General features: G+C 44.4%; 2 long non-coding RNA genes across 4 annotated transcripts; both read right to left on the bottom strand.

The window, feature by feature from the left end:
• Positions 1-12,259: 12,259 nt before the first annotated feature.
• On the bottom strand, positions 12,260-12,990 carry LOC113012226 (uncharacterized). Of its 2 annotated transcripts, XR_003270666.1 has the most exons (3): positions 12,794-12,990; positions 12,514-12,720; positions 12,260-12,434 (listed from the first exon to the last, which is right to left on the bottom strand). It is a non-coding gene; the product is annotated as an uncharacterized LOC113012226 (long non-coding RNA). The 2 variants fall into 2 exon arrangements; XR_003270665.1 differs by lacking the exon at positions 12,794-12,990 and having other exon boundaries at positions 12,514-12,767.
• Positions 12,991-17,414: 4,424 nt separating this feature from the next.
• On the bottom strand, positions 17,415-18,123 carry LOC113012500 (uncharacterized). Of its 2 annotated transcripts, XR_003270703.1 has the most exons (3): positions 17,949-18,123; positions 17,669-17,875; positions 17,415-17,589 (listed from the first exon to the last, which is right to left on the bottom strand). It is a non-coding gene; the product is annotated as an uncharacterized LOC113012500 (long non-coding RNA). The 2 variants fall into 2 exon arrangements; XR_003270702.1 differs by lacking the exon at positions 17,949-18,123 and having other exon boundaries at positions 17,669-17,922.
• Positions 18,124-22,294: the final 4,171 nt, after the last annotated feature.

Here is a 22,294-nt window from a genome sequence, read left to right as displayed (position 1 = left end):
TTTTATTTGTTACCAAAAATACACAAACCCCCAACAGACTGGCCAATCCCAGGGAAATGCCCACTAATACGCCCAATCATCTCAGATTGTGGCAGCGAATCATACGGATCAGCGGAATACCTGGACCACTTCCGTAAAACACAGGAGCTGTATCAAGGACACAAATTACTTCATTGAAAAAGTGAAATTCCTAACACAAATACCTGAATCGTATTTTCTGTTTTCCATGGATGTAGGAGATCTCTACACAAACATCGACACACACGGGCATGACAAACTCTGCAAAACAACCCAGATGAGAAAAGACCAGATGAACACATATTGGACCTGCTACACATGAATCTAACCTGTAATGACTTTGTATTCAACCAAAAGACCTACCTACATATCAAGGGAACGGCCATGGGCAAACGTTTCTCGCTGGCCTATGTAAATACGCCTATGGCAGAATGAGAGGAATCTGCCTTTCTCAAATGTTCCAGACTCCCTCTAATCTACCTCAGATACTGTATCTGGATGATATCTGGGGTATCTGGACCCACTCTGCCAAGGACTTTGAGGGATTTGTCCAAACCCTAAACAACCACCACCCTTCAATAAAACTCAAACCAACCCTAGACCCAACAGAAATCAACTTCTTGGACACCACCACATTCAGAACACGTAAATTGGACATCAAAATATACTTCAAACTCACAGACTCCAATGCACTATTACACAAAACAAGCTTCCATCCGAAACATACATTCAAGGGCATTGTCTACTCTCAACTCAGAGTTCATTCTGAACATGGAATGAAGAGTGAGAACAATCAACCGCCACATTGTTTCGAGCCCTAAGAAGCAGGGGCTACCCCCAATCCCTACTGAGGCAGATAAAGAAAAAGTCTAACACAGAGAACGGTCAATGAATCCCGGATAAGGGAGAAACAAAAACTAATCCTGATCGTCTCAAATTATTCTTCCTACGCAGTGAAAGCACATCAGGTCTTGAAGCAGAACTTTCATAGGACACTTCAAGGGTCGGTCATGCAGGAAAACTGCAAAATAATTTCAGCATAGAAGAAAAACCCTAATCTCCAGGATCTACTGGTAAGGGCCAAACTATCGGAATGGGATAAGTAGATCCCACTGGCAAAATACCCCACAGTGGTAAGAAATTACCAAAATCGAACGGCCTTTCAACAGAGAGCGGGTAATCTATCAAACTCTGTGCACCTGCTGCAATGTCGGAAGTGACCCATAAGCGACACGTGTAAGCCCGCGCATTACCTAGTAGCCATCCACTCCAAACCAATATCTGGCTACTATGCCAAATTTGGGGGGAAAATTTCCCAAACCCTAATCCCCCCTAACCCTAACTCCAGTAGGATGAAGGGGTTAAAAATTGAAAATTAAAAATTTATAAATTTGGAGAATATGTAGGGTTGATAAAATTGTTGGAGGGGATTAGAAATTTGGTCTGTTAAAGTCTTTAAATATTCAAAATTTAGAATGAAAAATTTGCAATATTTACAAAGATAAAATTTTATGATTAAAATTTTTTCATGTAAATATGATGAGCAAACATGATTTGGGGGTATAAAAATTTGCAAGTACAAAATACATATTAAAACATGTGTAAAAGTTTGGGAAGAAAATTTTCCATATTAAAAAATTCATTACAAATTTGTAATGCCAATATGATGTGTAAACATGAGGGGGTATAAAAATCTACTACAAATAAAAATATATTGTAATCCATGGGGAATCTATTATTTAAAATTGAATGAAAGGGGCCACATACACAATAATGGGCTTCTGTGACTTGTGAATGAGAAAGGAAAAAGCAAAGGTGAAACTTTACTGAACAGTGATTATAAAAGGAGCATGACAGAGAGCGAGGGCATTTCGCTTAAAACACCGAAGCAGCAACACAGAGACAAAGGCTACGTTCACACTGCAGGCTCAAGCGCATCAAATCCGACTTTTTTGACCCTATGCGACCCATATCCGATCATGGTATGACAGTGTGAACAGCACAAATCAGATATTTTCAAATCTGACCTGGGTCACTTTCGTATGTGGTACTGAATACAATACATACCTGATGTTTTAGAAAGCGACTGCTGTTTGAACGGTCATGTCGCATTAAATACATCTTTTACGTCACTGACACAAGACAGACGCCAATTATCAGTGCCAGAGAAACGCATTTTTGATCAAAAAATCGGAATTGAGCATTAAGACCTGCAGTGTGAACGTAGCCTTAGAGACACAAAGTATTATTTTTTTAATTGTTTTTGTGCCATAGCCTGAAGAAGCCTCTTTTCACAGCCGAAACGTCACGACGGCACAAATTTAAACTTAATTACATTTAATTTAATTTTACTGAACTTTTATTTCTGTTGGTTTATTTTATTTCAATTTATTATAAAAACAATTAAAAACATTTAATTTCATTTAAAATTGTTTTATTTATCATTACTAGATAACATAGGCGGCATTAAAAATATTTCAAAAATCAACAGAATAAAAATTAAAAAACAACAACAAATAAGTGTAAAGTCACAAACCCGGATGGGTTATTTTGATAATGAGGATGGATGGATGTTGGTGCGTTATTGGAAAAGCCAGTGTCGCTCAGGGCGCGCCAGCGGGTCACCTGAGGGATGGACTGTGCACGTCTTCCTGCCTTCGACTGAGGGGGGAAGAGTCAGTCTTCATTCCCTAACCATTTAGTAAACCATATAGTAAAAAACATTTACCAAACCTACATAAAAATCACAAATAACACTTATTTAAAAACCTTTTAGTAATAGGATAAAAACACAAAAAATACAAAAAATACAAAAAAAAAAATAATATTAAGGCAATTCTTCATAAACAATAAGCATTTTACTTACAAACATCATTTAAAAAAAAATAGAATTCACGTAGGTATTCATGTTGCTCTCCAAAACATTGGCTGTTATGGTTATGAAGTCCATGCTTTTGAAAATGTCTTAATAGTGTGGTGTTCGTCTTTGGGCCCCGCTTTGTGTGGTGTTGGTGGGCATACAGTTTTGTCCCTAGGGTGTTTCCCGTTTCCCCCACAGAGTGTTTGTGACATTTCCAACATAGTAATAGATATAGTCACAGGTGGTCGAAGATAGATTTCCACTCCATTTTTGGAAGAAGGTCCTTTGATCCTGGTGATTCCTTAGTACTGGTGGATACTTTGGGGGTGGGAATGAGGGAAAGCAGAATAGTTAATAGTTAATCCTTAAGGAAACAAATATCATTCTGTGTTTGCTTTCATCTTTACATCTGAGAAACCTTGCCTCTCTTAGATACCCTTTTTATAACCAGTCATGTTACCGATCTGTTGATAATTAACTAAATGTTACTCCTGCTTTTTTTTAAAGCACTCGCGTTTCCAGCTTTTTGCTGACTCTGCCCCAAGTTTTTTGAGACATACTGCTGCCATTAAATTCAAAATGACTTCATCATTTCCATGAAACAGTAAAATACCTTTGCTCAAACATTTGATTTGGGGTTTTTTTTATGTTTTATTGTGAACAAAATACGGGTTTGTGAGATTTGTGAATCACTGGATTCTGTTTTCATTTTATTATTACTATAATTTTTACATTTCAGCATCCCAACACTTTTGAAATTTGGGTTATATTCCTACAACTTAAATTTCCCCTTAATGTTTCCCAAGTGCCAGGCCTTTTTGGAACATTAGATGGTGACATCCTGAGAATGGTGCCGTGTTTGTAGTGATGCAGATGGTGTACCGGTGTGAAAATGAAGCTGTCAGTTTACCACCCCCACCTGTGGCCAAAAGAATGAGATCAGAGATGAAGAGTACGTGCCTGGGCTATCCTTGACAGGTAGGGTGAGGAATTCTGTAATTCCGGAGAGACTTTGAGTAAAGCTGCTACTACTTCACATTGAAAGGAGCCAGCTGATGTGGTTTAGGCTTCTCCATCTTCAAGACAAAGTGTTTTGGGCATGTCAAACTCAGAGAACAAAGCCAGGGCACGCTGGAGAGATTATATCTCTTGGCTCGCATAGGAACACCTCAGTGTCCCCCTGGAGGAGGCAGCTGGAGAGTAGGGATATGATGATATGAAGCAGAGGATGGGTGGATGGATGGGATAGCTTTTCCATTATTTACAGTTTGAAATAACTCTTATTCATCTTTTACTGCCCCTCAGTTCATCCTGTCTTAAACAAGTCATTTTGGCTCTCTTTCCTCTCCCTTTTTCCCATTTTCAGCTTTGGATTGGCTGTTCCTTACACACAGAAGGATTATCAGGCATGGAGCCATCTGCTGCGACCAGTTGGGGTGAGAGAAGGAAGAGAGGACTAAATAGGGAAAGCAGAGTAATTCTGTTTGAAAGAAAGGTGATGGTCTTTGTTAATAACGTTTGAACAAAGTGACTTAAGGCACATGAAAACGTTTTTCTAAACCTTTAGGAAAGTAAACTATCTTTTGTGTTTGTTTTAAATCTGATTATTCCTTCTCGGGTTACCTGCATTTTCTCCTCTTGCCACCGACCTTGCCAACTTTAGAGTGTAATGTCATTTTAGCAGGCTGGGTTACAACCTAACCGGGCGACTGTTGCTTATGTCCACCAGTAAGGAAGTTTGCTTGTCGGTGTGGTAATTCAGCTGCCACCAGCAAACCTCTGCATTTGATCAGTTTATCAAATAAAGTGTTTTTGGATCGAGCAGTTGATCTGATTCTTTCTGTTCTCTTTATAACATTAGACAGAAAGCGGAAAGAACACTGTAACAACATCTGGAGTCAAAAGGAAGGTAAAGTTGTAGTGAAACCTCGAACTAAAACATCAGGACTTCCACCCAACAGCATCCTTAATGCTTTCCTTCTCTTCCTTATTGTCTGCTCCCTTCTTCCCATGCACACTGACAATTTCTGTAAGGAGGCACCACAAAGCAGAAGAAAGAATCTTTCTGTAAAGTCTAATCCTGGGGAGCTGGAGAAAAGGGTCGGCTGAGGTTTCTCTCTCTTTCTCTCTTTGTGCCTGTCCAACAGCCCTGTTTCTTGATGAAAATGTCCCGCTGGATGAGAGCATTAGACGCCCGCTCTAATCCCGTGTAATTTCCCACAATCCCCTTTGCTTGCATCCTGCCAAGGAGGCCTTCGGCGCCCCGCTGAGCCCCTAGCTGTTGGCTTTGGCGTTCCCACACCCCTGCTCAATCAGTTTCCTCCACTGGCAGAGAGGAAACAAGACACTCAGTCTCTCCTTCCCTCCTCCCTTTCATCTTTCTTTTCATCAGAGTCAAAGCAGAGGCAACTAGCAGCCTACTGATGAGTGCGTCCTCAGATGGTGACCTTTGGCAGAAGCGAGCCATGCTAAAGAGACAGACAGATTTTAGTCATTAGCAGAATTAAAACCTTGGTCCACTGCTGGTTGACCCAAATCACATCTGCGTGTGTGTGATCTTGTGCCATTGTTCTCGTCCACTGCTAACCATGTGTTTATGTGCAAGGCTGTGTACATTTGCCATCGTCATAATCCTGCTCAATCTCTTTCTTACGTAAAATGCTTTATGATCATCTTTTGTTTCTTTTTTTGTCGCAGCAGGGGAAAGAAGTGAGCGACACTCTGCTTGTCTATTTTAGAAATATGGAGCACTGGAGATGAATCTATTATACATGCTAGTAGTTGTGTAAGTTGGAGATGAAAGGGGCTTTGAACAAAAGCACATGACTGTGTAAATAGCACATTGGTTGCTCATCAATGACCCATTCAGGGGATGTTATCCATGCACGCTGCAGAGATTTCTACTTAAGCGCACTTATTAAAGTCAGCACTTTTAATCTAGTCCCAGACTGATGTGTCTGCTTGGTGCTTAGTTACTGGATTTGGCATCCTATTGTGAACTTTGCTCTTACTAGACATGGTTAAAAAAAGCTCACTGTGAAATGACCCATTATTAAAGTGTGTGTACAGTGTACTACGGTGGGTTTATGCATTTATGCAAGTGTAGCAAGGGGCTGCACCCATGTTGCAGTTCAGTGTACCCGCTAAAAGGCAACATCTTTATACCAGAGGAATTATGAGAGAGACATGGCACACAAACAATCCTAAATTGAATTCTACAACAGCAAATATGGTGTCCAACTTATTAAACTTTATTTATCCTGATTCTACACATGCAGCATCTCAGGATTCCTTCTGTGGCCAAAATGGAGCCAAATGTATTGGAAATCATCTGAAAACCACCTGTAGTGTGGTATATGCTAAAGATATATGCTAAAAGCTTTCTTTGGGTGCCCCCCAAAAATAAAAACATAACAAAGGGTGGGTGTTAAAGTCAAACCCTAACCCTCAAATAGGTTGCCAGTGAGCTGCCTGATGTCAAGAAGTCAAAAAATTTAAAGAAAGCAAATGGATTGGCTCACAAATTAATAAGGGAAATTACTTCTCTAAATATCATGACTATACAGTACAGATGACAATAAAATCCATCCAGATCTCTTCAACCTCATAGTGATGCAAACTGAAAACGGCTGGAATATAATAACTGCTATGCAGGGATTGCTTTTATATCATTAAAATAATCGTGCATTGGTTGGTTAGACTGAAGAACAATCCTCTATTGTAAGAGCTCTCTGTGCATTTGTTCGTGATGCCTCATCATATGTGCGAATGCCACAAGAAGTGTGAACGCGTGAATGCGCTTTATGTAGTCTAATATAAGTGCTGACACCTACAGTACATGCGCACATGCCATTTATTTACTCTCATACATCTCCAAAACATTATTTATTTTTCTAAATGTCTTTGGTGTTGTTGTTTTTTTCCAAATGAGCATTGCTTTGTTGGCACTAAATTTCAGTTGTGTGTCCCTCTCTATGTAAGCAAGGGGCTATTTGTGCATGTGTTTTAATCTTGGTGGCAGGAAGTGACACCTCTGCTGCCTCTCAGCTGCTCAGCTCCTGTAAACACAGGGGTGACTGCTTAGTGTCGCACAGGAAAGGGGAAGGACACACACAGGCCTCACCCAACTTCCCATCAGCACTCTAGTCATCTACTAATGCATGCAGTGAGTGTACACACACACACACACGCACACGCACACGCACACACACACACACACACACACACACAAAAGACCGTTAGCTTCCCTCCAGCTGTTTTCAGTACTGACTGAAAACAATGCTTTCAAAGCTCAGTGCAAACAGAAAAACAATGCCTGCAAGTTATTATTTGTCTCATATTCAGCTTGTTCCAGTTCCTAATTAGTTCTTTAATCACAGAAAGTAATCCTGTGAATGTAATTAAGTAGTTCTATACATCAGAATCCTTCCAAAGGCCTTCATTGCAGCTCTGTTAAACTTTTAACCTTCATTTAATTTTCAGCCCCAGGCTGAGTGTAAATAAACTGCAAGAAATAGTTGAAATGGTGTTGCTGGTGAGTGTTGACGTACCAGTGTGTAGCCTTCTGTTTCCCATGGATATGACGCTTTAATTATGGTAGCAAAATTAAACAAAATAGTGGGTACTGGGTTTAAAAAGCCTGCTAACTGTTTCTCTCCTTTGTGGCATTGGGGTTTTGTTTGACATAAGAGCTGGGACAGGAATGATTCACTATTGTTAAGAACGTGTGGTTGTTGGTGTTTGTTTTGATCAAAACTGTAATTAAACGAGGTGGAGAAGTAAGTTTGATTTATTTTACGGCTGTGGGAGCGCCCCATTTGTCACACACTAATTTGTTATGTTGACATGATGCAACGATGCACTTCCATGCCTTGCAATCTGTGGCCTTGACCTTACCTTGCTCGAAGGTTTAAGAACGTCTTCACTTTGCTTGATCCAAGTCGTCTTGGGCGCGTCATGCTTGATTCTCCAGTGGGCGGGGTGCTGCTGCAGGCAGAAGGTGCTACGGCGGGCATTGGTTGCTCATGCAGCAGACATGGCCAGACCATTGCTGTCGTCGCTTCTGGATCAACTCTTCCATTGAGGGCTGTTGGTGACATTGACTACGTATTGTGCCCTAAAGTCTGGCGCATATGAAGTGGCAAACAAAATGAAGTGACAGTATTTGACAAATAAGTTTTATCTTTTCTGGCTGAAAAGATTTTTCTTTTTTAGATGCAGGGAATAAAATATGGCATTAAGAATGTGTGTATGAAACACTAAAAACTGTTAAAATTGCACCAATCTATAAATGTATCCCAACTGAAACCCAAAGTTAATTACAAGACTGAACAGCATGTGAAATAACAACTACCATCAGCTTAAGGGCCTTTATACACTGGGTGCATCGCAAAGAAGCGACATAAAATTCAGAATTTTTAAGTTCCAAACTTTGGTGTGTATATGCATTATACAACAAAGTGTTGCATTTTTATAGAAAATGTGTCCTCAGAAAACACTCAGTTGAAAAAAATGAAGTCGGCATTGAGCCGTGATGAGCCGGTCCTGATGTGTCTGAACAAGAAAGGGAAGAAACAGAAACTCTGGGTTCATCCAATTCTCAGGAGATGACAGCACAAGGGAGAATTTCATGGTTTGATCCAGAAGTTAAAGACGTATCACAAGCACTTTCATACATATTTCAGGATGTCAGGGGGCAGTTTGAGCTCTTGTAGGCAGAATTGGGACCACAACTGAGGAGGCAGACAAATCATTTTAGAGCTGACTGACCTGGAACAGAGTCCAGCTGTGTCTCCATATCACTGCATATTCAGTACTGGTGCACGTTTTGACCTATGAGTGCACTTGTTGCCAAATGCAGTGATCTGATGATCAGATGTGTGGATTCACATCAAAAAAAGGGAAAAAATGAAGCTTTGTTTGAAAAAAATTAATGCCTCAAATTTATCTAGCAACATGACACGATTTGTGTGAACGACTGCACTGAGTCTGAACGCATGAAATAGAGCTTACACATTCACAACATGATTACATGATGTGACACCCTAAGGACTAGCTTTTGACCTTAAAATGACTCGTTAAATAGTTTTACATCTTCATAAGGCCCATTTTAGTTACAGGAGATGAGAGTTCTGAAGGCTCATTGGAGGAAATTACTTTGAAGTCTCTTTTCATGCATCTGTACCATCAGCCCTCTGGCCAGTGGTGCAAAGGGTGGGAAGAGTATTTCATTACTTTTCTTGCCCCGCTGAGACACCAGGAGCTGCCCACTGCCCTGCTGATGGATCTCTGGGTGGAGTCAGTGACCCTGTGCGCAGCTTTCCTGCCTGGCACTGAGCAGCTGGCAAACCACTCACAATGGTGGAGCAGTAGTACTCCAACAACAGCCTCTGCTATATGTGATTTCTCCACAGCACTCTCAGGAAATCTAGTCACTGTTGGGCTAATTTATTTATTTATTTCACTAGGTGGGCCCACGTCCTCATTTTAGGTTTGACAGTGTTTTAGTAGGTAAAGGTGAATGCTTGGACATGAATTGAGCTGCGGTTTGGGGAAGGCCTCGAAGTGGACTGGCAGCAGCTCCCGGGCCTGGCAGATCCCCATGCACTAAATAGAAGTGAAGAAGTTAAAAATTGTAAATGAGAATGACAGCTTGCAGAACTGGGGGAACCTATATAGATGAGAACCGGAAGGAGTGTGTTTGGAGGTGTGGTCCCACTCCTGACATTCCGATACATAATCTCCAATTTTGTTACCAACGCCTTTGTGTTGGCAGACCAAAAGAGATCCTACCGGATAAGGGATTTAAAGGAGGAAGCCCTCCTGATGTTGGCTCCATTGATGTACAGTAGCGCACCTCTTGTAGGCAATCTCCTTGGTTTCACTGGTGTTGTGAATCTAGTTAACCTAGTTTTTATGGACATTTATGCAGACAGTGTATGATAATTCATACCTTTTTAGAACTACTGACCCTAAAAAAATTATAGTATATAGTAAATATGGTCGTACATCTGGAAACACTGAAAAGACCAGTGAGTAGTAAGAATTGTGCTATAAACTTGCTGGATTAATGCAACAGTAGGAAAGTAGCATTAATTGTAAGTGTTTGCTAAGATGATGGCGTTAAAAGCCCAGTGTGTTAGTTCACAGTGTTAGCTCTGCTATGCAGAGACGTGCATGCATATTTTGCTTTACTGCTCTTGATATTATTTTGCTGACACTCCTTTGAATTTGATGAAATTGATGAAACATGAAAAGGAAAAAGGATTTATATAGTGCACCATTGAAAAGCTATTTCCTTTTAACTTTTAAAATTTGCATGTAGTCACTTTCAAGAATTGTTCAGTGTATTAGTGAAGAGCTTGATTTTAAAAACACCACATGGAGCTAAACGCTTCCCCTGTGCTTGGATTCATTGAACAACCCTACATGATAGTCATCTGTAGATCAATAGAGGATAACTGTGTCTCGTCTGGACTCTCTCTGCAATACCAATCAACACAGCCAGGCCAAGTGAGGACAGTCTAAAATGGATAACATTCAGTAGAAATTCATTCAAATGATGCTGCACTGGCTGAGCCAGGCAAAGAAAGTTTACTATAGAGCAAACTCACTGTCATCACTTCCCTCTTATCTTGAGATTCTGTGTCTTTCTTTAGAAGTGTTGGAAAATCATGAGCTCAGCAAAAACTAAATGTGGCGCTCTCATTTCCTTCGAGACTGACTGCAATGGTCAAACAGGACTGCACCACGGGGCCCTGGTGGTTTGAGAGTCAGTATTTTAATTCTGGTTTAATGCAAGGCAGGCGATTCAGGTGTATTTTATTTACAGCTGAAGTAAGGACCCTTTCAGTGTTTTCACCATGTAAAATGGATTTTTCTCCACTTGAAACTTCCAGCCATATGTGCCAGCTGCTAATGGGGATATTCCAGTGCCACGTGAGGCTTCAACCCCGTGAGATAACTCGGAGCGCTGTTGGAAGAAGATCTAATCACACAGCCGTCGAGTCTTCTGTGTGACTCAAATCACTGAAACCATCTGAGAATTGTGACTGCAGTAGACTCCACATGTGGCTCTTTCTCAGTGACAGTGGCGCAGCGAGCGACTGGAACAACCTCCTTCTAAACGTCAGTAAGACAAAGGAGCTGATAGTGGACTTCAGCACTAAGCAGGAGAGGAACTACCAGACCCCCGTCATCAACGAGTGCCCAGTGGAGAGAGTGGACAGCTTCAAATACCTCGGAGTTCACATCACGCAGGACCTGTCATGGTCCTGTCACATCAACACCGTGGTGAAAAAGGCCCGACAGCGTCTCTACCACCTCAGACGCTTGAGAGACTTCCAACTGCCCTCCAAGGTGCTCAGGAACTTTTACTCGTGCACCATAGAGAGCATCCTGGCGGGAAACATCTTAACCTGGTTCGGGAACAGCACCATGCAGGACAGACGAGCTCTACAGAGGGTTGTGCGGTCAGCTGAGCGCACCATCCGCTCCGAGCTCCCTGACCTGCACTCAATCTACAGCAGGCGGTGCTGGACCAAGGCCAGGAAGATCGTGAAGGACCTCAGCCATCCCAACAACAGACTGTTCTCTCTGTTGAGGTCAGGAAAGCGATTCCGCTCCCTGAAGACCAACACAGAGAGACTGAGGAGGAGCTTCTTCCCGCAGGCGATACGGTCTCTCAATCACACCACCACACAGTACTGACCCACACATACAGTTCTTACACACACACTGGACTTTCTGGACTTTGGTTTTGCACAACACTGGTCACTATATTCTTCATTTCCGGTTAATACTTGTACAGCTGCTGTTATTGTGTATATATTTATTTATATTTAGATTTCTTCATACATTCTTATATAGTTCTATATTGTGTATTGTGTATTTTGTTGTACAGTTATTTTATTTTCAACTTTAATTTATATATTTATCTTTATCTTATTCTTCCCAGTTAAATTTACCCTTCATTCTAATTTGTGTTGTATAGTTATTTCATTTTTAACCTTAATTTATATTCTATTCCTTCCTAGTTAAATTTACCCTTTTTAATTTTTCATATTTATTTCCTATCTTATTCATAGCCTTTTCCTTTTTTTGTTTTCTTTAGGTCACGAGCAGTTGTCCAAGCATTTCACTACATATCGTACTGTGTATGACTGTGTACGTGACAAATAAAAATTTGAATTTGAACTCCCTAAACATGTTTGCACTCGTGCACTGCACTGCAGCCTGAATGTTTTTAGATGTGAGAATGAAAATGTCTGAATGAATAAGAGCTGGATATTAAATGGTCTTTACCCTGCCAGCTTCTGTCACGGCGACGGATGGCCGGTACTGAATAGGACCCAGGTGCAGGAACCCAGAGCGGAGACGGTAGATGATTTAATAGTTTATTACGGTTAAGTGCAAGGGGAACAAAAAAAAGGGAAACGTGGCAAAGACAGAAAATGACGAGACGTGGAGCCTTGGTGTGGCGTGCCCAGGGGAACGTGGCTAGGGCGAGGGAACGAGGCCTGAGAAGTGGAACGGAGCTGAGTGGGGAACAGTCACACTGAGGGGAGAGGATATAGAAGTTAGGCAGGTAGTGAAGGCAGCTCAGAAGTGGCCAGTATAAGAGCAGCAATTCTTACTTTGCAGTTAGGGACCTGGAGTGTTTGAGAGGGGGATGATGAAGATCCAGGGGAGGCTGAGTGGCGTGGAAAGGCTGACCTGAGATCCGGGGCTCCAGATGGAGTGTGATGGCAGGAGGGCAGGCAGGTGAGGCACAGAGGGATTTCCAAAATGATCACTAGGTATTCCGAGTCCGGAGGTGGAGTGAGCCAGGGTGGGTACAGCGACTGTAGCACAAAAGAGTCTTAGTTAGTAAGATGAAGCACAGCGAGAACTTGAAACACAAGACCTGTTACCAACATGGGTTGATGACGAACTGGCAGTGAGTGAACATCGATGTGTGGTTTAAATCCCTCTGGCTTGATAGCCTGCAATAGGCTCCAGGTGTGCAGGAGCTGGAGTTGGCCCTGCCCAGGGGCGGATCCCAGGTCAGTTCAGGAGCCTAATGGAAACTCCAGCCACCCACCGTAGACCATGACAGTACCCCCCCCTCAAGGGACGCCACCTGGCGGCCGACCGGTCCCCAGCCCGCGACGTGACCTGAAAAAATCAGAGACAAGAGCAGGATCAAGGATAAACGAGCGAGGAACCCAGGCACGTTCCTCAGGCCCATACCCCTCCCAGTCCACCAAAAACTGGCGACCCCGACCACGGCGACGGACGTCAACGATCCGCTGAACCGTATAGGCCGGATGACCATCGATGAGCCGGGCGGGCGGAGGGGGGTCGGAAGGCGGGCACAGCACGCTGGACAGCACAGGCCTGACTTGGGAAACATGAAAAACCGGGTGAATCCGCAGACTGGGAGGAAGCTCGAGCTTCACAGCAGAGGGCGAGATGACCGAGTGGATGACATACAGCCCAATAAACCGAGGAGCCAGCTTGCGGGAGGAAACTTTAAGGGGAACATCCTTAGCCGACAGCCACACCTTCTGCCCTGGAGCGTACCGAGGAGCTGGCGACCGTAGACGATCTGCATAGCGGCAGTGGCGGGCAGCAGCTTTCTTCAGTGCCTCCTGGGTCCGAATCCAGACGCGGCGGCAGCGCTGGAGATGGTGCTGGACGGAAGGCACAGCCAAATCAGCCTCTTCCTCAGGGAAGAGGGGAGGCTGATAGCCCAGGGACGCTTCAAATGGAGAGAGACCAGTGGATGCGGAAACATGAGAATTGTGCGCATACTCCACCCATGGGAGATGTGCTGACCAGGTAGCCGGGTTATGGGAAACCATGCAGCGGAGCATGGACTCCAGCTCTTGGTTGAGCCTCTCAGTCTGCCCGTTGGTTTGAGGGTGGTAACCAGAACTGAGGTTGGCTCGAGCACCCAGGGCAGAGCAGAAAGATTTCCAAACCTGGGATGTAAACTGAGGTCCCCTGTCAGAAGTGACCTCGGCAGGAATCCCGTGGAGTTTGAAGACGTGGTCAACCATCAGTCTTGCAGTTTCCGTGGCAGTGGGTAGTTTCTCCAGGGCAACGAAGTGAGCTGCTTTTGAAAACCTGTCGATCACGGAGAGTATCACTGTTTTACCTGCTGACCTAGGCATTCCAGTGACAAAGTCCAGGGAAATGTGGGACCAAGGACGAGAAGGTACGGCTAGAGGTTGCAGAAGACCGGATGGTCACTGATTTCGGGTCTTGTTCCTGGCGCACACGTCACAGGCAGAGACGTAGTCCCGCACATCATGTTCCAGAGTTGCCCACCAGAAGTGACGACGTAGTAGTGCGATGGTGCGGCCGATTCCAGGATGGCAGGAAAACCGGGAGGTATGAGCCCACTTAATTACAGCCGAACGGGTTGCTGTGGGAACGAAGCGGCGGCCCGGAGGACCTGTGCCAGGGTCTGGTTCATCCAGTAAAGCACGCTGGATGGATTCCTCTATGTCCCAGGATAAAAACGCTACGCGGCAGGAGGCAGGAAGCACAGGAGCTGGTTCGGTGGGTTCAGCGTCTGGGTCGTAAAGACGAGACAGGGCATCAGCCTTGGCGTTCTTGGAACCTGGACGGAAAGAGATGGCAAACTTGAAGCGATCAAAGAACAGAGACCAACGGGCCTGGCGGGCGTTTAGACGCTTAGCTGTTTTGAGGTAAGTAAGGTTTTTATGATCTGTGAAGATGGTGAATGGGTGTTCAGCTCCTTCCAATAGGTGACGCCACTCTTCCAGGGCTAACTTAATAGCCAGCAACTCTCTGTCTCCTACATCATAGTTGCGTTCAGCTGACGAGAGTCGACGTGAAAAAAAGGCACATGGGTGTAACTTGGCCTTGGAACCTGAATGCTGTGAAAGGACCGCTCCGACGCCGACGTCGGACGCGTCTACCTCTAGAACAAATGGCTTGGAGTGATCTGGGTGACACAATACTGGAGCTGAAGTAAATAGGCGCTTGAGCCTCCTGAATGCTACCTCAGCTTCAGGTGTCCAGATGAACTGTCTTTTGGTGGATGTGAGTGTAGTGAGAGGAGTGGCTACCTGGCTGTAGTTGCGAATAAACCTCCGGTAGAAATTGGCAAAGCCGAGGAAACATTGTAAGTGCTTGCGTGACGTGGGCGTGGGCCACTCTAGGATCGTGCGGATCTTGGCTGGATCTGTCTTCACCTGCCCTCCTGCGAGTATATAGCCAAGAAAAGTGACAGATTGTGCATGAAACTCACATTTCTCGGCTTTGACGTAAAGTCGGTTTTCCAGGAGGCGTTGGAGGACTGCTCGGACGTGGACATGGTGTTCCTGGGGGGTCTTGGAGAAAATGAGTATGTCATCAAGATAAACAAAGACAAACTGGTTCAGGAAATCACGGAGCACGTCGTTGACCAGGTTCTGAAAGACAGCGGGGGCATTGGTTAACCCAAACGGCATGACCAAATACTCAAAATGACCTAGGGGCGTATTAAAAGCCGTTTTCCATTCGTCCCCTTCCCTGATGCGGACAAGGTGGTAGGCATTGCGGAGATCCAGTTTGGTGAATACGGTGACTTCATGGAGGGGTTCGAAGGCTGAGCTGATAAGGGGTAAAGGATATTTGTTTTTAATGGTGATGTCGTTTAACCCTCTGTAGTCTATGCATGGATGGAGTGATTTATCCTTCTTTTCCACAAAAAAGAAGCCGGCGGCCACTGGAGAGGAGGATGGGCGGATGATACCTGCAGCTAATGACTCATGGATGTACTTTTCCATGGACTCTCTTTCTGGTCTGGAGATGTTGAATAGCCGGCTAGAGGGAAGCGGAGCACCAGGTAGAAGGTCGATAGCGCAGTCATAAGGCCTGTGGGGTGGTAAGGACGACGCTCTGTCTTTACTGAAAACTTCCTGGAGGTCATGGTACTCAGGTGGGACGAGTGTGAGGTCAACCGGATCAACGCCCGAGGTGTTAGTGTCAGGGGCCCCCGGTGGTAGGGCAGACTTGAGGCAGTGGGCTAGACAAAAGGGGCTCCAACTAGCGATTTTACTTCCAGACCAGTCTATATGAGGGTTATGTTTCTGTAGCCAGGGGTAGCCTAGGATGAGTGGTGAATCAGGAGAAGAGAAGGTGAATAAGGTAATGGCTTCATGGTGGTTTCCAGAGGTGACGAGGGTTACGGGGCCAGCCTGATGGGTTATCTGAGAGAATATTTGATCATTTAATGCGGTAACAGGGATGGGAGGATCGAGAGTCTTGAGTGGCAAATGAAGGCGTCTAGCGAGAGCTAAATCTATTAAATTTTGCTCTGCTCCGGAATCAACGAGAGCATGGAGGGGGTGAGAAACCTTATTTAGACACAGGGTGACTGGTAGAATTAACCGGGGTTTGGAACTGAAAGAGGATCCGCCCACCTGTATCCCCGAAATTACCGGCGGGCGTAGCCTTTTGGCCGAACCGAACACTGCGCTAACCTATGCTCCACTGAGCCACAGTAAAAACACGCGCCCGACCGAAGCCGTCGTTCTCGCTCCTCTGGTGTGAGACGAGAGCGGCCGATTAACATAGGCTCCGGAGCGGCGTCCGTTTCCACGGAAACGGGAGCGGATGTTGACACCGGACGTGACGGTGGAGGAAGTGAAAACATACGAGGCGCAGGTTTACGATGTTTCTGGTTCTTTTCTGCCTCCCTTTCCCTCAGGCGATTATCTATCCGAAGGGAAAGGGAGACCAAGTCTTCAAAGGATTTGGGCTCATCGCGGGAAGCGAGCTGGTCTTTGAGCTCGTCGTTTAAGGCGCGACGGAACACTCCACGAAGGGCATGATCGGGCCAATTGGCCTCGGCGGCTTCAGTACGGAAGTCGATAATGAACTCCGCGACACTCCGGCTCCCCTGTTGCAACCCGAGCAACCTTTCATCAGAACTACCCTCCGATACTGGGTGAGTAAAGGTCTTTTTAAACTCGCACAGAAAATCATCAAACGAGCAGGTTGGGAGCGGGTGAGCCGACAGGTACGCCTCGGCCCATAACAGCGCCTTGCCCTGTAGCTTGGCCACCAGATATGCTACCCGAGCTGATTCGCTAGTAAATGAACGGGGTGAATGCGTGAACGCGAGAGAACATTTCAGTAGAAAGGCCGTACAGCGGCCCCGCTCCCCAGAGTACGGCTCGGGTTCTGGGAATGCAGCATCGCGAAACACGGAGCCCGAAGGGGTCGGAGCTGGGGAAGACTGGGGAGGTTCTGCCACGGGCGCAGGGGACGCGCAGGATGGGCCTGGAGGAGGGGAAAGAGCCGACTGAATCTCCTGCAGGGAAGCTAAGATCCTAGCCTGGGTCTTGCCTATGGCTTGACACCGGGTGTCGAGAACCTGCAACGCTTGCTCATGAGCCCCTAAAATGGCTCCCTGCTTGAAGACTGCTGCATGTACTGGGTCTGCTGAGTCCATTTGTTGGCCAGTTCGTACTGTCACGGCGACGGATGGCCGGTACTGAATAGGACCCAGGTGCAGGAACCCAGAGCGGAGACGGTAGATGATTTAATAGTTTATTACGGTTAAGTGCAAGGGGAACAAAAAAAAGGGAAACGTGGCAAAGACAGAAAATGACGAGACGTGGAGCCTTGGTGTGGCGTGCCCAGGGGAACGTGGCTAGGGCGAGGGAACGAGGCCTGAGAAGTGGAACGGAGCTGAGTGGGGAACAGTCACACTGAGGGGAGAGGATATAGAAGTTAGGCAGGTAGTGAAGGCAGCTCAGAAGTGGCCAGTATAAGAGCAGCAATTCTTACTTTGCAGTTAGGGACCTGGAGTGTTTGAGAGGGGGATGATGAAGATCCAGGGGAGGCTGAGTGGCGTGGAAAGGCTGACCTGAGATCCGGGGCTCCAGATGGAGTGTGATGGCAGGAGGGCAGGCAGGTGAGGCACAGAGGGATTTCCAAAATGATCACTAGGTATTCCGAGTCCGGAGGTGGAGTGAGCCAGGGTGGGTACAGCGACTGTAGCACAAAAGAGTCTTAGTTAGTAAGATGAAGCACAGCGAGAACTTGAAACACAAGACCTGTTACCAACATGGGTTGATGACGAACTGGCAGTGAGTGAACATCGATGTGTGGTTTAAATCCCTCTGGCTTGATAGCCTGCAATAGGCTCCAGGTGTGCAGGAGCTGGAGTTGGCCCTGCCCAGGGGCGGATCCCAGGTCAGTTCAGGAGCCTAATGGAAACTCCAGCCACCCACCGTAGACCATGACAGCTTCCTCCTACACAGCTTATGTAATTTCTAATTGAACCACTGTGTGAATAGCAGAAGGAACACCCAAGCGTGTGCCCTGCCTCTCGTGTGCTCTACCTAAATGTACAGTTATAATATTGGTACCAATATTATAAGTTATGGTCAATGTTCCTGTTGTCATTAATGTGCTATATAAATAAATAAACTACAAACTATAAGCACTAAACCAAGACATTATCCTGATAAAACATCTGAACATCTAAAGATTAGGCATGTAGTGCGACATCTTTCACTACAAATTGGTCATACAAGGACTTATGTCTGGGAAACGCTAACTGTCCTTACATCTTATAAACCCTAACCCTAACCCAAAATCAGAGTCTCTTGGAAATTATAAATAAAGTGAAAAAGAAAGAAACAAAAAAATGGTACACAAACCTCACCGACTGGTTGACGGACTTCTTCCTGTTACCACCTCGCTCGTAAGACCAGGACAGAAAGGCAGACAGATCGCCCTCGATCTGATGCTGTTGGTTCATGATGCAGACAAGAGCAAAATTATAGCAAGCAAAGTGATGAAGTGAACCAAGTGTTAAAAACAATCAAACATTGTCTGTACCTTTCATTCTGTCTTTTTTGATCTTTAAAGTTTTTGTGTGACTCTTACATTCCTAATAAACTCGACTGTTGCTCCCTTCATTATTTCGGACCATGCGTCAGTTGTGCAGCGTTTGGCAGATGCATAAGACACGCCCCCACTCCATCCTAAACATGATGCTCCCGTGGCTCATACATCAAGCTACCAGCCCTAAAAGAGACTTTGTGTGTGCATGTATGAAGCCAGCAGGAACACTAACGCCCTGAGATGGGAATGCATTTCTGTTTCATCCAGCACTGACAGTGAAGTTGTGAAAATGGCCGGATTAACAGTGGTCTGTGCAGAGTTGCATGGGAACCTTTTCCCAGAGGAGTGGGAGTAGGATAGGAGCACTGGTGCTCTGTGATCATGACTCCTCTGTGTCCCAATTATGTTTTCCTGTGGAATGCATTATGGTGGCAGTTGGGATGGAGGCCACCATGGGGCTGTCTCTGTGGTATGCCGCAGCGAGATCAACAGAGAAACATTATGAAACATGAGCTGGTCACATCAACACATCTCGAGGGGTGGCTGCTTTTCCTCCAGCATCTGATCTGAATGGACAAACAGCATTTGGTGGGATTTCGCTGTGACCAGCGCTCTGTATTGTGAGAAACGCACATTTCATTGCATAGCTCTCGCAGCTGGAGTGGCTATAGATTGATTGAAGATCACTTAATCAGTGTCACATTTTAGAGTAAATCCCAGCATCTGTCATAAGGCCACCTTTTATCTTCTCCACCACTTAGTTTCAGTCACTCATCCTCCTCCAAGTTTTTTATCCCTTCATCTGGTCGCCCTCTCAGAGCAGTTGCTCCTACCTGACCCTATAGAGAACAGCTGAATTAAATTGGTGCCTCTTGTCCCAAAGCTCTGAGATGCTATTTGCTGTCTGAGCTGCTCCCCGTTCTGTGAGTCGGACTGTAAGAGGTCACTGAGTTCATAAAGCTCTCAGCAGCAGCATCCATTACCTGGCTCCTGGCTGCCAGGCTTGCAGCGTGATTAATGGACTCTACATACACATGGGAACATGCAAATGCTAAAACACTCCTCCAACAACCTCATCATGGCCTCACTGTAACCTCATAAAACACACATGTGTCAAAGTGTTAGGACACATCAGTGCAGCAAAGAAATGTCTGATTTCCTTTTGGAGGAGATGAATTCTTAAAAACAATCACATGCTAAATATTTACTGAACTATACTTGCAGTGGAATGAACAGGTCTCTCCTCTGATCAGTGCCATCTCTTTACAGGGAGACCCAGTGTCTTCATTACGATGAATCAATGCCTGCCAGAGAGGATTCCTCCTCTCTAAAAACATCAAGGACACAGTGATGGTGTACTGTAACAGCTATTAAAGTGCCAATGCTTCAAACGGTTAGCACTGTAACCATTATTTAACATAACCCTTTTTTTTAATCATCTAAAGCTGTAAATGTCCACAGATAATGTGTTTGCATGACTGTGAATGAGGGATGTTGTTCTGTTGGCACGCAGTTGCACACAAGGTGTTATTAAACGTGTGCACCTTGGTGCACGGACCATCCTGGTAGATAAAAATACAGCCACTTTTCATCGTTAACCCTTCACAATGTATGCTAACAGCTCCCTATAACTTTGACTTCGCTATTGCCATAACACAGGCATAGGAGGTATTGTGCATATCTGTGAGTTACCAGCAGCTTTGACAGAACATTTTCCAGCTGTTTATCATGTCGAACATGTTTAAAGCTACAAGGAAAAAGCTGTTTGGTTTAGGCGAGGCTTGGTGCACACCTGAGGAAAGTGTGCAGGATGCTACACACATCTGCCGACTTTGGAAATCTCAGTTTAACCTTTTGCTGCTCACTCTTAGACGATACGTGGACTAAAGATGATCTTACATCACGTATATTTTTTTTACCTCAAAAATATATAACTGCCACCTGGGAAATGATAAGAGGCGGAACTAGTTAATGACAAAAAAGATATCATTAAAATGTTCATTTTATTTTATTTATGCAGTACATTATGTTTTGCCTACAATTGTTCCCTGAAAATGAACCCGTGCTGTCAAAGTTTCACTTAACTTTTTTTAATTTATTGCAGAGGCAGCTGCAGGATAAGTCCACTAACAGAAGCCAAACTGTCTGCAGGAAAACGAAGAGCATATTTCAAGGCTGAATTTTGGTGGCTTCAGAGAGGGCTGAGATTAATAGCACTTCAGGAAGGAGAAATAAGTGCCCCTGAATTTCAATTTCAAGAAATAATGACATTCATATCCAAAGCACCGTACTGTACATCCATTCAATTTTTTAAAATTGGGAAGTATCTAATTATGCTCAGACGCTTATAAGAGAGGCTGCAAAAAGTTCACTGATTTTGGTTTTGAAACTGCTGTTTCACTCAGTATTTTTGTGCTCCATCCAAACGATCATATAACTCCAGGCTTCAGGTTTTCACCAAGGCTGCAGCTGGAATAATGCTTCAGACACATGGACTCACATTTATCTAGCATTGTACTTTTACTGACCACTCAAAACACCTCATGCTGCAAGAGAGCAACATTAAATTCTGTGCATTCACACCTATTGTCAGTGTGGATTCACCAAACCTAGCATGCATGTTCTTGGACTGTGTGAGGAAGCTGGAGTAGCTGGTGAAACCCAACATAGGTACAAGGAGAGCACGCAAACTCACCACAGAAACTAACCTAACAACATATCGGAGAATAAAAATAGAATCTGTTTTTCAATAAAAGTTAAATGGAGTCTGTGAGTCATAAGATAATAAAGATTTTGTGTTTAATTTTAGAAATTGCATCATTTCTAAGCTTACAGGGGGGTTACAGCCTGCTCATGTTTGTTTGCAAAGAAACTTTGCAGAGTGTGAAAGAGCACAGCTACATGCCAGGGTAGAAAACATACACCTACTAACACCTGATGACATTACATGTTTATTACATGTTTTGGCTTTGCGCAGTGCCCAGGTAGCCAGCAGATACTTCCCAGCAAGCAAATAATCCAAACAGAAACCATCATCCAAATAAGCATTTTTAACTAAAATTAAATAGTTTCCTTTTGCATCCACAGAAGTACAAATTTAAATATATATATATATCATGTGCACACATATAAACTCTTAAAAGGTTGCAGACGTTTTATATTAGGAAGTTTACCTAATGATGATTGTTCCCGGCAGATTTGGAAATTGCTGGCTAAATTGACTCTATTGTGATTGAATTTACAGTTTTCCATTGGATGAGCTCAGACTCTGTTCATGGAAATACGTGACATGTTATCTTTTTATTGGCCTCATTGCTATTTATTTATTATAACCTATTAATTCTCAGCCATTTATCAAATCTCATTTCACCCTCAACCAGTGCAAAAGTGCTTTGCCTCCATGTTGGGGCCTAATCTTAATTGGAAACTGCTGTAAGGGCGATGGGAGAGTGAGAGAAGAGAGGGAGGGAAAGGCAGAGAAAACATAGAGTCAGATAGACGGAGAGATGACAACACAATAAATCAAATGTGAAAGTCCCGTGTTAAAATCAGACAAGCAGC

The sequence above is a fragment of the Astatotilapia calliptera genome, chromosome 19 (genome assembly GCF_900246225.1).
Source record: "Astatotilapia calliptera chromosome 19, fAstCal1.2, whole genome shotgun sequence".
Classification (NCBI taxonomy): Eukaryota; Metazoa; Chordata; class Actinopteri; order Cichliformes; family Cichlidae; genus Astatotilapia; species Astatotilapia calliptera.
This window is presented reverse-complemented; position numbering and strand designations above follow the sequence as displayed.